This window comes from Anomaloglossus baeobatrachus, chromosome 4, assembly GCF_048569485.1.
Source record: "Anomaloglossus baeobatrachus isolate aAnoBae1 chromosome 4, aAnoBae1.hap1, whole genome shotgun sequence".
NCBI classification, from domain to species: domain Eukaryota; kingdom Metazoa; phylum Chordata; class Amphibia; order Anura; family Aromobatidae; genus Anomaloglossus; species Anomaloglossus baeobatrachus.
Genome location: NC_134356.1, coordinates 392,290,921 through 392,306,675, shown reverse-complemented (window position 1 = coordinate 392,306,675; position 15,755 = coordinate 392,290,921).

Genomic DNA, 15,755 nt, shown 5'->3' with positions numbered 1-15,755 from the left:
AACAAAAATAAAGAAACGTACACATAATTGGTAGCACCACATCCAGAATGACCCAATGTATAAAAATGTGATGTTACTTATTCCGTATGGCCAAAAAAAAAATTTTTTCATTGCACGGACACAAGAAAAGTGAATAAAAAGCTATAAAGAAGCATGTAAGAAATAAAAAAAATGGTAGACATGAAAACGCCAAACTGTCTTGCAAAAAAAAAAGCCCTAATATTGCTCATGCGGAAACGAAACAAAAAAGTTGCAGCTCTCAGAATATGGCAGTGCAAAAAGAAACTAATTTTTGTAAAATAGATTTTAGTGTGTAAAAGTGCAAAGCATGAAAAAAGCGATATGTCTGGTATATCTGTAACTGTACTGACCCGAAGAATAAATCGATCTTTTCTCTGACGCCTCATTGGGGGACACAGGACCATGGGTGTTATGCTGCCTATCCATAGGAGGACACTAAGTAGATGCAAAAGCATAGCTCCTCCCCTGCAGTATACACCCCCTGGCTGGGCCAGGCAAGCTCAGTTTTAGTACACAAGCAGTAGGAGAAAAAGCCAGTAAAAACTTACCTCAACAGAGGAACATGAGAAAAAAGAGTCATAACAAAATAAGGTACTGAGAGAACCAAGGTGTCTGTAGGAGGCACTTCCTTTCAAGGTTTGTTATTTTTTGAGGGCGACTGTTTCCTTTTGGGACCGATCTCCCACTACCATCAACGGGCAGGAACATGGAGTGTCGCCTCCACGTACCCCCTCCTGCGACGCTGGATCCTGGGCTGGACGACTGGTTCCACAGACACCGTTTTTCCAAAGCCCAGGGTAGAGGCCTGTGCTCCTATAGCCCAATTCCTCAGCCCCTCTTTGCAGGCTCTGACTTGAATATGACACCGGCGCAAGCTGACTCTGCTATTTTCACTGCCTGGACGGAAGCAGTATTTTAAGGTGAGATCCCCCCTGACAGGTTTCCCAGACAAAGGGAGAAAAGACACTGCAGGGCAGCCCAGGAAATTTACAAGGATCCTGCACACACAGTGTTAACTTTTCTCTAGCTTGCTGGCTGGATGAGGGGGGAAGTCCCTCCTGTTTGCAGAAAGTCCTGCAGATAATTTCCAGGGGGCAGGGCCCAGGGCTCATGGACTCACGCTGTTTATTTGCTCTGTTTATTTGCTTTAGCAGAAAAGCCGGCTGATAACCACCAGTGACAAGCTGTGTGCTGACTGGAGGGAGAGGGAGAAAAACTATCAGAAGCTCCCTTCCCGCCGTTTTTTTTTTACTACCCACAGCAGGGGGGGGCACACTGACTTCATCTTCATGCTCTTTTAGCACTAAGCTCCGTGGCTGCGATAAGCCCCGCCCCCAGGAAAGCGTGCGAGATCTCCATACAGCTTAATCCTTCCTGAGGACGGCCATGGACTGATTCTGGTGAGATGCTTGCTTCAATTGTAGCTCTGTTGAGCACTGCTCCCCCTCCTGGCATACTCCTATTAGGAACATGCAGAAATCTAAGGGCACTAAGAGTGCTAAGGCCTACATAGTCTATTATTCAGCCTGCATTGCCTGCCACGCTGAGCTACCATGTAAACACACCTCTTCTCTCTGTGAGTCCTGTGCAACAGTCAGCCCAGAGCCTAGGGCCCCCAGCCCACCGGAATGAGCACAGTTCCTGTCCCAATCCATGTCACAGAACCTGGTGCTGGCTATGCAATGTCGTCCTCCACACCCTTCTGGGTCCCTGGACGGAACGCAGCCTGAGGATACCCCTATGGAGGATCCTTCTGAGGTAATCCGGGCACATGCTTCACCGGTTGCAGGGATCAGGAAAAGAGCACACGGCCGGGTGTCTCCAGCGGGCTCTCCCTCGGGAGCACACAGGACAGGCTCTCCCACACGCTCCACGGCTTCTGAAGAGTTGGAGGAGGGAGAATGCTGTTTATACCAAGAGGATTCCTTGGTTTCAGCCTCCCCAGATGATCAAACTGCAATAGACACCCTTATAGCAGCAATCAACCAAACTCTGCATGTGGAGGATCCCCCATCCACTACCACTGACCATGCGGTCTCCTTTAAGAGGGCAAGGAAACCCCAAAAGGTATCACCCAGAGTTTCAGGATATCCTCACAAAGCAAAGGGAGAAGCTTAACAGGCGCTTCGGTAACCGAAAACTCATGGAGTCCCGGTACCCTTTTGCCTCACCTGCCCCTAAGGGCTGGGCTGATCTGCCCTCGGTCGACCCCCCGGTCTCCCGCGTTACCACAAAGACTCTCCTGTCTTTACCCGATGGTTCCTCCATCAAGGATCCGACAGACAGACAGGTGGAGCACCTCGCCCGCTCTGCTTTTGAGGCTGCGGGTTCTTCCCTCTCGCCCTCCTTTGCCTCTGTGTGGGTCGCAAAGGCGATCTCGGTCTGGGCAGACTCCCTTAACACTTTGCTTGAGGAATCCCAGTTCACTCATACCTTCACAGAGGTAACAGCTCAAATCGCCGCTGTGGCGGAGTACCTCATCCAGGCCTCCATGGACGCTGCTATTTGCGCAGCGTTTGCCGCCTCAAATACCATAGCCATCCGTAGAGCTCTCTGGCTCCGACAATGGCGAGCGGACTCTGCCTCCAAGAAGTCTCTCACGGGCCTTCTCTTTTTTCCAGACCGATTGTTTAGCGAACGTCTGGACAAGCTCATTTCTGACGCCACGGGAGGAAAGAGTACCTCCCTCCCCCAGCTGAAGTCCAGGACGTCCTTCACCAGACGTCCACAGTCCTCGTTCCGCTCCTTTCGGAACTCATTTGGTTGGACGACATCCCGTGCTGTCCCCGCCACCAGCCGTGGACTACGCAGGGACCTACCGACCTCAGCTCTTCCCGAAACCCACTTTGTCATGGCAGCCTAGACCGAAACAGTCCAGGACTAAGGAGACTCGGCCATGACGTTTTCCCCCCTCATGACTCCTTCGGCACCCCGGAAGACACACTCATTGTAGGAGGTCGACTGCGGCTCTTTCAACACATCTGGTCTGCCGCCTCAGATGACAAATGGGTGCGAGACCTTGTGTCTTCCGGTTACCACATAGAATTTCGGACCCGACCCCCGAGTCGGTTCTTTCTCTCAAACCCCCCAAAGACTAGAAAACGACGCAAAGCTTTTTTCTCAGCAATCCATTCGCTCCAAACAGCAGGAGTGATAATACCTGTCCCAGACGACGAGAAGTTCGGGGGTTTTTATTCCAACCTCTTTGTGGTCCCCAAAAAGGATGGGTCAGTTCGACCCATCCTGGACCTCAAACACCTAAACAAACATGTGCACGTACGGAGATTCAGAATGGAGTCCCTAAGGTCCATTATTGCATCCATGGTCGAAGGGGAATTCCTCACCTCCATAGACATCAAGGACGCGTACCTGCAAATACCCATCGCCCCAGAGCACCAAAAGTTCCTACGCTTCGCAATTCAGGACTCCCACTTTCAACTCGTAGCTCTACCCTTCGGCCTTGCCACCGCACCAAGGGTCATCACCAAAGTCATGGCGGCCGCCATGAGCGTCCTTCACGCCAGGGGAGTAGTCGTTCTCCCTTACTTGGACGACCTCCTCATCAAGGCCCCCTCCTTCCGCGACTGCTCAACCAGCGTACAGATCACTGTGGACACCCTATCCCGCTTAGGGTGGCTAGTGAATCTAGACAAATCATCCCCGATCCCATCACGATCCATCACCTTCCTGGGCATGTCCCTGGACACCCGTCGGGGCTTGATTCTTCTCCCTCAGGACAAGGTGATCGCTCTTAAACGAGCGGTACGCTGCCTTCTACGTCCTCCGTCTCGCTCCATTCGATTCAGCATGAAAGTGCTCGGCAGGATGGTGGCGGCTATGGAAGCAGTACCCTTTGCTCAACTGCACCTCCGCCCACTGCAGCTAGCCCTTCTAGCGGCCTGGGACAAGAGCCCCTTCTCCCTGGACAGACATCTCACCTGATGCCTTCAGTCAGGTACGCACTCCGCTGGTGGCTTCGGTCCTGATCCCTATCGAAGGGGAGATCTTTTCTCCCAGTGAACTGGCTGGTCCTGACCACGGACGCCAGCCTCCTAGGCTGGAGAGCAGTGTACCGGCACCACACTACTCAAGGACGTTGGACGCCCCAGGAGTCTTCCCTACCCATCAACATCCTGGAACTCCGCGCGATCTTCCTCGCACTCAGAGCGTTCTGCCCTCTGCTAGCGGGTCGTCAGATTAGAGTCCAATCGGACAATGCAACAGCTGTAACCTATATCAATCGGCAGGGGGGCACCCGCAGCAAAGTGGCTTATCTCGAGGCCCACAAGATCCTCAGCTGGGCCGAATCGACAGGGTCAGTGATATCAGCGGTACACATACCAGGGGTAGAGAACTGGGCAGCAGACTTTCTGAGTTGCCAAGGCCTGGCCGCCGGAGAATGGTCTTTCCACCTAGATGTGTTTCTACACATCTGCACTCGCTGGGGCACACCAGACGTGGACCTAATGGCCTCAAGGTTGAATGCAAAGGTACCCGCGTTCATAGCCAGGTCACGCGACCCGCAGTCCATCGGCACGGATGCTCTAGTCTGCTCCTGGCATCACTTCCACCTGCCTTAGATATTTCCACCTCTACCCCTGCTGCCGCGGGAAATCAGGAAGATCAAGGCAGAGGGAGTCCCGGTGATACTGATAGCACCGGACTGACCCAGGCGCGCCTGGTACGCTGAATTAGTACAAATGCTCACAGACGCACCGTGGCGCCTTCCAGACATCCCAGACTTGCTGACCCAAGGGCCCATTTCCCATCAGAACTCCAGAGCCCTGAAGCTGACGGCATGGCCATTGAGACCTGGGTATTAACAAGAGCGGGATTCTCCCCCGCGGTTATTTCCACCATGATCAGCGCCCGAAAGCCTGCTTCATCCCACATTTACCACCGTACGTGGAAAATCTTCCTCTCATGGTGCAGGGAAACTAACGTCCAGCCTATGCCTCTGGCCATCCCCAGAATTCTCGACTTTCTACAGTCTGGCTTGCAAGCGGGGTTGGCTCTCAGTTCCCTTAAAGGGCAGGTCTCAGCGCTCTCAATCTTCGACCAATGCCGCCTGGCTCAAAAAACGCAAGTCAAGACCTTCCTCCAGGGCGTTTCCCATCTAGTTCCCCCGTACAAACGGCCGCTGGAACCATGGGACCTCAACCTCGTTCTGGACGGTCTCCAGAGGTCTCCCTTTGAACCCCTCTAGGAATCCTCCCTTGCTCTTCTGTCCTGGAAGGTAACATTCCTGGTGGCAATTACGTCCATCAGACGGGTTTTGGAGCTAGCAGCACTCTCTTGCCGCGAGCCTTTTCTGATCTTTCACCAGGACAAGGTGGTTCTGCGCCCCCTTCCGGATTTCCTTCCAAAGGTTCTTACCCCGTTTCATTTGAACGAGGACATTGTTCTGCCTTCCTTTTGTCCACACCCGGTTCATAGGGTGGAAAGGTCTCTGCATTCGTTAGACCTCGTCAGAGCTCTCAGATATTACATATCCAGGACAGCCCCCTTTAGGAAAATGGACTCTTTGTTCGTCATTCCTGAGGGGCTTAAGAAGGGACAGGCAGCTTCAAAGGCGACGCTGGCTCGCTGGATTCGCTCTGCGATCCAGGAAGTCTACCGCTTGCAACTCAAGCCCATTCCTAGTGGGCTGCGGGCTCATTCCACGCGAGCAGTTGGCGCTTCGTGGGCCATTCGGCATCAGGCTTCAGTGGAACAGGTGTGTAAGGCTGCGACCTGGTCTAGCCTACATACGTTTTCAAAGCATTACAGAGTCCATACCCAGGTTTCAACTGAGGCAAATCTGGGTAGGAAAATTCTGCAAACGGCAGTAGAGCACCTCTCTCAGTAGGTGCTCCAGGCTGTCTGGGACTGGTTCCTAGTCCTTGGGTTGTGTTGTCTTCTTTTATGTTTCCCACCCATGGACTGCTTTAGGACGTCCCATAGTCCTGTGTCCCCCAATGAGGCGTCAGAGAAAAACGGATTTTTGTGTACTCACCGTAAAATCGTTTTCTCTTAGCCATCATTGGGGGACACAGCACCCACCCTGTTGCCCTGTTGGGCCTTGGTTCTCTCAGTACCTTATTTGGTTATGACTCTTTTTTTTCTCATGTTCCTCTGTTGAGGTAAGTTTTTACTGGCTTTTTCTCCTACTGCTTGTGTACTAAAACTGAGCTTGCCTGGCCCGGCCAGGGGGTGTATACTGCAGAGGAGGAGCTATGCTTTTGCATCTACTTAGTGTCCTCCTATGGATAGGCAGCATAACACCCATGGTCCTGTGTCCCCCAATGATAGCTAAGAGAAAACGATTTTACGGTGAGTACACAAAAATCCGTTTATCACTTTTACCGCACAGTGAACCTCACAAAAAATATAAAAAAAAATAAGTGAATTGGTGTTTTTATTCATTCTTCATCTGAAAAATCTGAATAAAAAGAGCAAAAAATGTTCCCCAAAATGGTAACAAAAAAATCTCCAAGTCGTCACCCAAAAATTAAGCCATCTTTGCCAAATAATAAAAGTTACAGCTCTTAGAATATTGCTACGTAAAAACTATTTAAGTAAAAAAGCTTTTTTTTTCTGTGGGATAGAAGCAGAACATAAAAAAATATATAAATCTGGTATCTCTGTAATCGTACCAACCTGCAGAATAAATTCATCCCATCACTAATACCGCATGGTGAACTGTGCAAAAATAAGAGAAAAAAAAAACCTGTACTGCTTTCTATCTCCTCATTCTGCCTCCTAAAAATCGGAATAAGACTCAGCTGATATATTTTTTCTGCGCTCTCCGCTTATCACTTAAATTGGGGTTGCTGTGTAAATCCCAAAAACTGCAGTTCATACAAAATCTCATTTGAACCACTCACTTTGAGGCCCCTTTCAGACGTCCATGATTCAGGGACGTGTGACATCCGTTTTTAACGTGACCCCATACGTACACATGGAGACATGTTAATTTTTTTCCGGCAGCACAGGTGTCACATGGATCGCACACTGATGTGATCCGTGTGACATCACTGTGACACGTACCGGAGAAAACACGTGTCTTTTTCTATACTCACCTGTCTCCAGCCCTATCATCTTCTGTGCTGCTGTCTCCTGCTTCCGACCCCTGGACATTATGCTCAAGCATATTCACTGCATCGCGGACCTGAAAGTAGCAGCATCGCCGAGGACAGAATCGTTGGAGACAGGTGGGTATCCAGCAAGCAGTGTTTGTGCGCAGTGACGTCCAGAAGGTCATCTGACGTATGTCACACGACAATGTGTGTGGCTTGTACCTGTTTAAACACAGACGTCTGAAAGGGGCTAGAGGAAGATGGAGTCACTTTGGGCTCTGTTTGGTCTCTGTTCCAGTGGTGGCCCATCATTTTGGCATCTTTTTAGCATGCAAATTTGGACAACCACAGCTCTGTGTATGCCTGTAAAGATGGACACAAGCAAAACAGCCATAAAATGGAGTCCAAAATGTCTCCATCTACCTCATTAGAGTGGTTCCATCGGGGTTTTGTCTGAATCCCATTTTGGGGGGGATTTACATGAAAACTCCAATGTAGGTGCTCAGCACAGACCACAAGAATGTGATCCCAGCCTTATTTTGAAAGTGATCAAAAAATGTTCTGCATCCAAAAATATTACCCATACAACCCCTAACTTATCCTGCACAAACCCAGCCCCTACTCAGGTCTGTCATCTGTCACTGGGAATATAGAAGGATTCCACATTACTGATAGAACAAAGACTCTGGAAAAGTGATATGGCTTCCACTCCCAAATAAAATCCAGTGACATCTGCATCCCAAATCTAAATGCCCTCCGTCTGAGTCCCCATGAACATAAACCGCAATAAGTAGCCACATGTATAGTATTATTGTAGTGGGGAGAGCCCAAGTAACAATTTACTGGGGCGTTTCTCCAGAAGCACAAGCTGGGCACAATGGATGGGAGGGCTACAATGTATGAGCACTAGAGATGAGTGGACTCACAGATAACCGGATCCCAGTTTTGGATGGGTTTTTTTTGTTTTTTTTTGTTTTTTTGTTTTTTTTTTTGTGTGTGTGCGTGTAATAAATATATATATTATATTATATATCCGGTTCCGGTCTGGAATCTGGTCCCCATATAAGTCGATGGGGACCAAAATCCGGAGACCAAAAATAATGGTAGACGTGATAGGGGGCAGGAGTGTGCGTGTTGTACGGTTATGGCTAAATTCTAAATTCTAGTGGCTAGTATCACCTATGTTGGTGGAGGCTTCACCGCTTTTGGTCAAGTGGGAATGCTCCACGGACATTTTTGATTTGCATACTTCCCAGGGGGCAATGCACCTAGGATTTCACTGTGTTGAGCGCCTTCGTTGGCTGCTAACAGTGTTTTCTCTGGCTGGTCTCCCTGAGATCAGTGATTGTTTTTTCTTGTGGGTATGACGTCAGCAGAGGTTCTTCTAGCCTCTGGGATTTAGCAGTTACCCTGTACTTACCAAGGATCTTTCATGGCGGCACAATGCTTCCAGGTCACGCATTCACTTCCGGAGCCAATAATTAACCCTCATTGAATAATCACTGCTTTCCCCACCCACTGGTGCGTGTAATTGGTTGCAGTCAGACTCTGAGTGTCAGCTGAGTGCAACCAATCACAGGTGCCAAGACGGACGGTGGGCAGGGTAAGCAGTGCAACTGTCTGCTGGTCAGTATCGTGGTATAAAAATAAATAAAAACAAACAATTGGCGTAGGGTTCCCCCATATATTGATACCAAGCACAGATAAAGCAGATAGTTAGAGGCTGTAGCCTCCAGCCATGCGCTTATCTTGGCTGTATATCAAAATAAGAGGAACCGCATGCAACTTTTTTTTTTTTTTTAATTAATTTGAAAAAACGATGTGTGGTTCCCCCCCCCCCAAATTTTGATACCCAGCCAAGATAAAGCCTGACAACTGGGCACTGGTATTCTCAGGCTGGGATGTCCATGCTTATTGCACCGCCCCAGCTTAAAAATGGCAACCAACAGCCTCCCCGGCACTTTCCCCGGCTCTTCCTGAAACGCAAACATCGAAAAAATCCTTTATTTGGAATAAAATACAAATAAGCACCCTCACCCTCTTTCACCACATTCATTCTCTGGAGCTCACATCGGGCAATCATGTTTCAGGATTGCACGCTGTGAGGTTCAGATGTAGCAGACCTGAATCGCTATGGGACCTCGTGTGGATTACGTCAGACCTGCAGGGGTGTTTTGAGGTTAATAAAGTGGTAAAAGAGGGTGGGTTTTTTGTATTTTATTCCAAATAAAGTTGATTTTTTTTTTTTTGGTGTTTGTGTTTATTTACTTTCATTTACAGATTAGGCCCGTTTCACACACCCGGCATTTCGCTGGATTGCCGGATCCGGCACACTCCAGTACAGTGTAATACAGTACAATGGCATCGCGGCAAACTCCGGTCACATGACAGCATGTGACCGGAGGTTGCTGCAATGTCATTGTACTGTATTACACTGTACTGGAGTGTTCCGGATCCGGCAATCCGGTGAAATGCCGGGTGTGTGAAACGGGCCTTAGTGATGGGGGTGTCTCATAGACACCTACTATTACTAATTTAGGACTTAGTGGCAGCTGTGGGCTTCTATTAACCCCTTATTACCTCATTAAAAAAAAGTCGCCTTCGGTTCCTCTTATTTTGATACACAGCCAAGATGAGCACAGGCTGGGGGCTGCAGCCTGTAGCTGTGGGCTTTATCTTTGCTGCTGGGTATCATAATATAGGGGACCCTACGCCAAATTTTATTTATTTTTGTTTTTTTATATATATATTATACACTGTTAGATACTGACTTGCAGACGCTGTCACACAGGCTGGGGGTGTGTATGACTGCAACTAATCACAGACGCCAGGATGGCCGGTCGGCGGGGAAAGCGGTGCATATGGATGAGCAATGATGAGCGTCCCAGGAAGTGAAGGAGAAGCCGTGGTAGCAACCTACAGCCACACCAGAGCCTCAGTAAGTATGAAACTCTTGCTTCATTCTTATTTTCTATTTTTTTTTATTTTTTTTTTGGAGTGCCGGATCAAGCACCCAGGATCCCGTGCCCATCACTCTGGTACTTCTGAAACTGCGCAGATCCAGACTTTTACAGTCCGGGTTCACCCATTACTAATTGCCACTAAACTGGCATACTTGTAACTCTCCAGAAAGAGCGTGGCATCGATGCTACAAAATAGTTACTCCAGACATTGATAAAATTGAGTGGTGTAATTCCTACTATGCAGTCACTTTGTGGGTTTTTTGCTGATCTGGCATCTTAGGGGCTCTGCACATGTGTCCAAAAACTAGTCTAGCAAAATCTGTGCTCTAAAAGCTAAATAGCACTCCTTCCTGATCAACCCTGCCATGTCACCAAACAGTAGTTTCTGATTATATATAGGGCATCACCGCATTCGGGAGAAATTATGCAATAAATTGTGGGATCCATTTTCACCTTTTTAAATGTTGTGTAACTGACAAATTTCATCCTAATAAAATTACTGTTTTACCATTAAAATGTTATGTTATATTGCTATGTCCCAATGTTATAAAATTCTGGGAGGCACTTGTGGGTTTAAAATGCTCACTACACCCCTAGATTAATTCCTGACACAGTAACGTTTACAATATGGGGTCACTTGTGGAGTTTCTGCTTATATGTCTCCTCAGGGGCTTGGCTAATATTGGCCACAATCTATTCAAATGCAATCTGCGTTCTAAATTCCAAGCTGCGCTCCTTCCCATCTGATCCCCGCCATGTACTCAAATAGTAGTGTACAGCCACATATGGGGTACAAAGAAACAACAAAGAGCCAGCACCAATGTGCACTAAGGCATCAAATATTCCAAACTGCATTATAAAAATTTTTTTTTTTTTTTTTTTTTTTTTTGAGATTTTTGGCAAAAAATTGCAATTTCTTGAGCTGCTTCGCCACGTCACGGCAAATCTCATTTGAAGCAGTCCTACACTAAAATATTTTTATAAAATGTGCCATGCGGCCTCACATATAAATAGCAGAACTGCTCTCAGCAGCACTCACCTGGTCTATTGCAGTCCCGTACCCATGACTGAGTCATGGCTGTGGGCGGGACAGGTCCAAGCAAATGCTGCATGAAGTATATATATAGCCTGTGGACAAAGCCTGATGACCCAATGTGAACAGTCACCAAACGCCAAAATCTATACAGATGGAATACATCCCAAATTGGGGTGCATAGCAAGGTGGAGGTCAACCACCGACCAATTCAACAAAGAAACAACAAAGAGCCAGCACCAATGTGCACTAAGGCATCAAATATTCCAAACTGCATTATAAAAATTTTTTTTTTTTTTTTTTTTTTTTTTTTTTGAGATTTTTGGCAAAAAATTGCAATTTCTTGAGCTGCTTCGCCACGTCACGGCAAATCTCATTTGAAGCAGTCCTACACTAAAATATTTTTATAAAATGTGCCATGCGGCCTCACATATAAATAGCAGAACTGCTCTCAGCAGCACTCACCTGGTCTATTGCAGTCCCGTACCCATGACTGAGTCATGGCTGTGGGCGGGACAGGTCCAAGCAAATGCTGCATGAAGTATATATATAGCCTGTGGACAAAGCCTGATGACCCAATGTGAACAGTCACCAAACGCCAAAATCTATACAGATGGAATACATCCCAAATTGGGGTGCATAGCAAGGTGGAGGTCAACCACCGACCAATTTTTATAATGCAGTTTGGAATATTTGATGCCTTAGTGCACATTGGTGCTGGCTCTTTGTTGTTTCTTTGTTGAATTGGTCGGTGGTTGACCTCCACCTTGCTATGCACCCCAATTTGGGATGTATTCCATCTGTATAGATTTTGGCGTTTGGTGACTGTTCACATTGGGTCATCAGGCTTTGTCCACAGGCTATATATATACTTCATGCAGCATTTGCTTGGACCTGTCCCGCCCACAGCCATGACTCAGTCATGAGTACGGGACTGCAATAGACCAGGTGAGTGCTGCTGAGAGCAGTTCTGCTATTTATATGTGAGGCCGCATGGCACATTTTATAAAAATATTTTAGTGTAGGACTGCTTCAAATGAGATTTGCCGTGACGTGGCGAAGCAGCTCAAGAAATTGCAATTTTTTGCCAAAAATCTCAAAAAATTTTTATAATGCAGTTTGGAATATTTGATGCCTTAGTGCACATTGGTGCTGGCTCTTTGTTGTTTCACATATGGGGTACAGCCTTGTTCAGTAAAAATTGTATAACAAATTGTCCTGTCCATTTTCTCCTATTACCCTTTGTGTAAATAACATTTTAGGGGTTGCACCCTACATTTTCTCATTTTTTTGGCCCAGACTAATAAAATTCTGTGTAATTTATAGGTTAAAAATATAACCCTAAAAGATGAATTCATTACAGGGTTTAGTTTGCCAATGGGGTCAGACGTGGGTGTTTCTACATTTTTGGCACCTCCAGAGGCTCTGCAAATGCAACATGTTGTCCAAATTAGTATTCCAAAAATCAAATGGCGCTGATCACTTTCCATGCTGTTCACTGTCATGTCCCCAAACAGTTTTTGATTATGTATGGGGTATTGCTGTGTTTGAGAGAAATTGTGTAACACAGTATGGGGAATTGTTTTTTCTCCTATTATCCATTTTCAAAATTTAAAAATGTTGGCATAAAGTAACATTTAAGAGGGGAAATACTTTAACCATGATTTTCATATCCACATTTTAAAATGTTCTGTGAAGTACCTATCTAGCTTATGGGTTTAAAATGCTCAATACACCACTACATAAATTCCTTGATAGGTCTAGTTTCCAAAATGGAGTCACGTGTGGGGGTTTTCTGCTGATTAGGTACCTTAGGGGCCCTGCAAATGCGATGTGGTGCCCGCAATCTATTTCAACCAAATTTGTGTTCCAAAATGCAAATGGTATTCCTTCCCTTCAGAGCCATCCCATTTGTCCAAGCAGAGGTTTATGACCACATATGGGGTATCGGCGTACTCATAAGAAATTGAGTAACAAACCATGGGCTCCATTTTGTTGTGCTATTGCTTGCAAAAGTGAAGAAATTGGGGCTAAAGAAATATAGGTAAAATGTAAAAAATAAATTATTTCCTGTGAAGCCCCGGAAGGCTTAATAAACTTCTTGGATGCGGTTTTGAGGACATTGAGGTGTGAAGTTTTTAGAATGGTGTCATTTTTGTGTATTTGTAAATTTTGTTGGAAAATGAGAAATTGCTGATGGCATATAAACTCTTCTAAACACTTTTCAAAAATTGCGCTGATGTAAAGCAGACATGTGGGAAATGTTATTTAGTAACTATTTTGTGTGACATAATTCTGGTTTAAGGGCATAAGAATTCAAAGTTTAATAATCGAGAAATTGTCTTTAAGCTTGTAAAATGCATGTTCAATGAAGTTGAGATCTGGTGATTGACTCGACCATTGCAAAATATTCCATTTCTTTGCCTTAAACTCCTGGGTTGCTTTCATAGTATGTTTTGACGCATTGTCTATCTCTAGAGTGAAATACGACTATCCAATCAACCTTGCTACATTTGGTTGAATCTCAGTAGAAAGTCTCACCCTGTACACGTCAGAATTCATCCTGCTGCTTCTTCTGTCTTCAGTCACATTAAGAAACACTAGTGACCTAGTGCCATTAGAAGCCATGCATGCTTGGCCATCACATTGGATGTGGTGTGCTTTGGATGAGCCGTTCCAAGCCTTCAACATACTTTCTTCTTCCCATCATTCTGGTACAGGTTGATCTTAGCTTCATCGGTCCAAAGAATGATTTTCAATATCTGGACGGCTTTATTTGAATGTTTTTGGCAAAGTATAATTTGGCTTTTATATTTTTTAGACTGATTAATTGCTTCCTGACATTTGGCATGCACTTACATCATGGTAGCGTACGGGTTCCTGCAAATTGATGCAAATGTACTTTATATTTATGTAATAAAAATACATACACAGTGGAACTTTGGATTATGAGTAACCCAGTAATGAGTATTTTGCAAGATGAGCAAAGCTTTTTAGAAATTTGTAACTTGGTTGAAGAGCAGTTCCGGTTTCTTCCTTCCGGCTCTGTATAATCCTAGAAGTAACTTTCTGTTCATAATTACTGCATATAACAGTGTTCCATTGTACAGTATAGTATATACTGTGTATTAATATGCATTTGTGGATACAGTACTGTACTTTATGCTAACCTGTACAGCACATTGCTTGTACTGTAATCTGCCTGTGCTGTATTCCAACCCCACATTTGGCCTAGTGTGTGCCCTTATTTTTGAGAGAATAGATTTGGGGTGAGTTTTGTGTATAGAAGTAATATTTATACTGTACATTTTCTCTCTCACTATGGGATTGTGGGTACATACTGAACCAATGGACCTTAATGGTCAGGGTTTTTTTTTAACTATACTGTACAGTATGTTGTATTAGTGTACTGTAATAATTTTATATGAATAAAGTACATTATTTTGTATTACTGTAATAAGTTTGTATAAATACAGTAATTGGGTGTGGAATGAATTGTGTGTTTCAATTATTTCCATTGGGAAAATTTGCTGTGATATAAGAGTAACTTGGTTTAAGACTCCCGGAACTCCCGGAACACTCCCGGAACCAATTATGCTCATAATCCAAGGTTCCACTGCATTTAGTATTGCCGCTTCTGGAACAACCTCACCTATAAAACTGTTGCACTACTTAACCCCTTAAGTAAGCACCATAAAAAAAATGTAAAACCTAGCAAAAATTGTCTTTTCATTATAAAGCTGACAAAAAAGTGCAATAAAACACAATCAAAAAGTCATATGCAGATTTACATATACAGCTCCATCAGCAAAAAAATATAAAAAGCTATAGTTTTCAAAGTAAAGCAATGCAAAAAAAATTCCTATAAACTATTTTATGCTGTAAAAGCGACAAAACCTAAAAAAAAATAACTGGTATCGCTGTATTCGTACAGGTGCGAAGAATAAACCTATTTTATCACTTTTATGACAGTGAATGGAATAAAAAAAAAATCCTGAATTGCGGTGTCTTCTTCATTCTGCCTTACAAAAAGCGGAATCGAAAAAGATAAAAAAAATAGTGGCCCAAAATGGTACCAATGAAAACTCCATCTCTTTCTGTAAAAAAAACAAGCCCTCCTATGACTGCAGAAAAAAAAACTATAGCCTTCAAAATCCGGTGATGCAAAAAAACCCCTTTATTTTGTAAAAAAAAAAAAAAAATTTAGTGTGAGTAGCAAAACAAAAAAAAGCTGGCTCTTCCATGTGTGCCGGTACCCGGGTGTTGTGCTGCTGTCCGCAGCCTGGCTGTCATCCGAGTCTATTCCGATCAGGTGGTTGCTGGTGTTTACACACCCCCGGCCGCATGGTTGGTGACTCGGCTGGTATCCAGGGGCGGAGCTACACGCAGCACAATTACATGGGTCATAGAGGCTTGCCTGGTAATTGGCTATGGGATTATATATATACCTCACATCCTGGCCCTTCTAACCACGCCCCATGACGAAGGCAACCTCGAGTTACAGAAACGGCCGTTGGGTGGGTCACGGTCCCCCCCTCCTTCCTATTTGGCACCCAGCGTCCCTTCGTGTGGCTCCACAGTGAGTATATATACTGTTTGTTTTGATTATGGTGGGAATCTTCCCAGTTATGTTATATGTACACGCAGGGCTATGGCACGGGGTGCTCTAGTGACATCTAG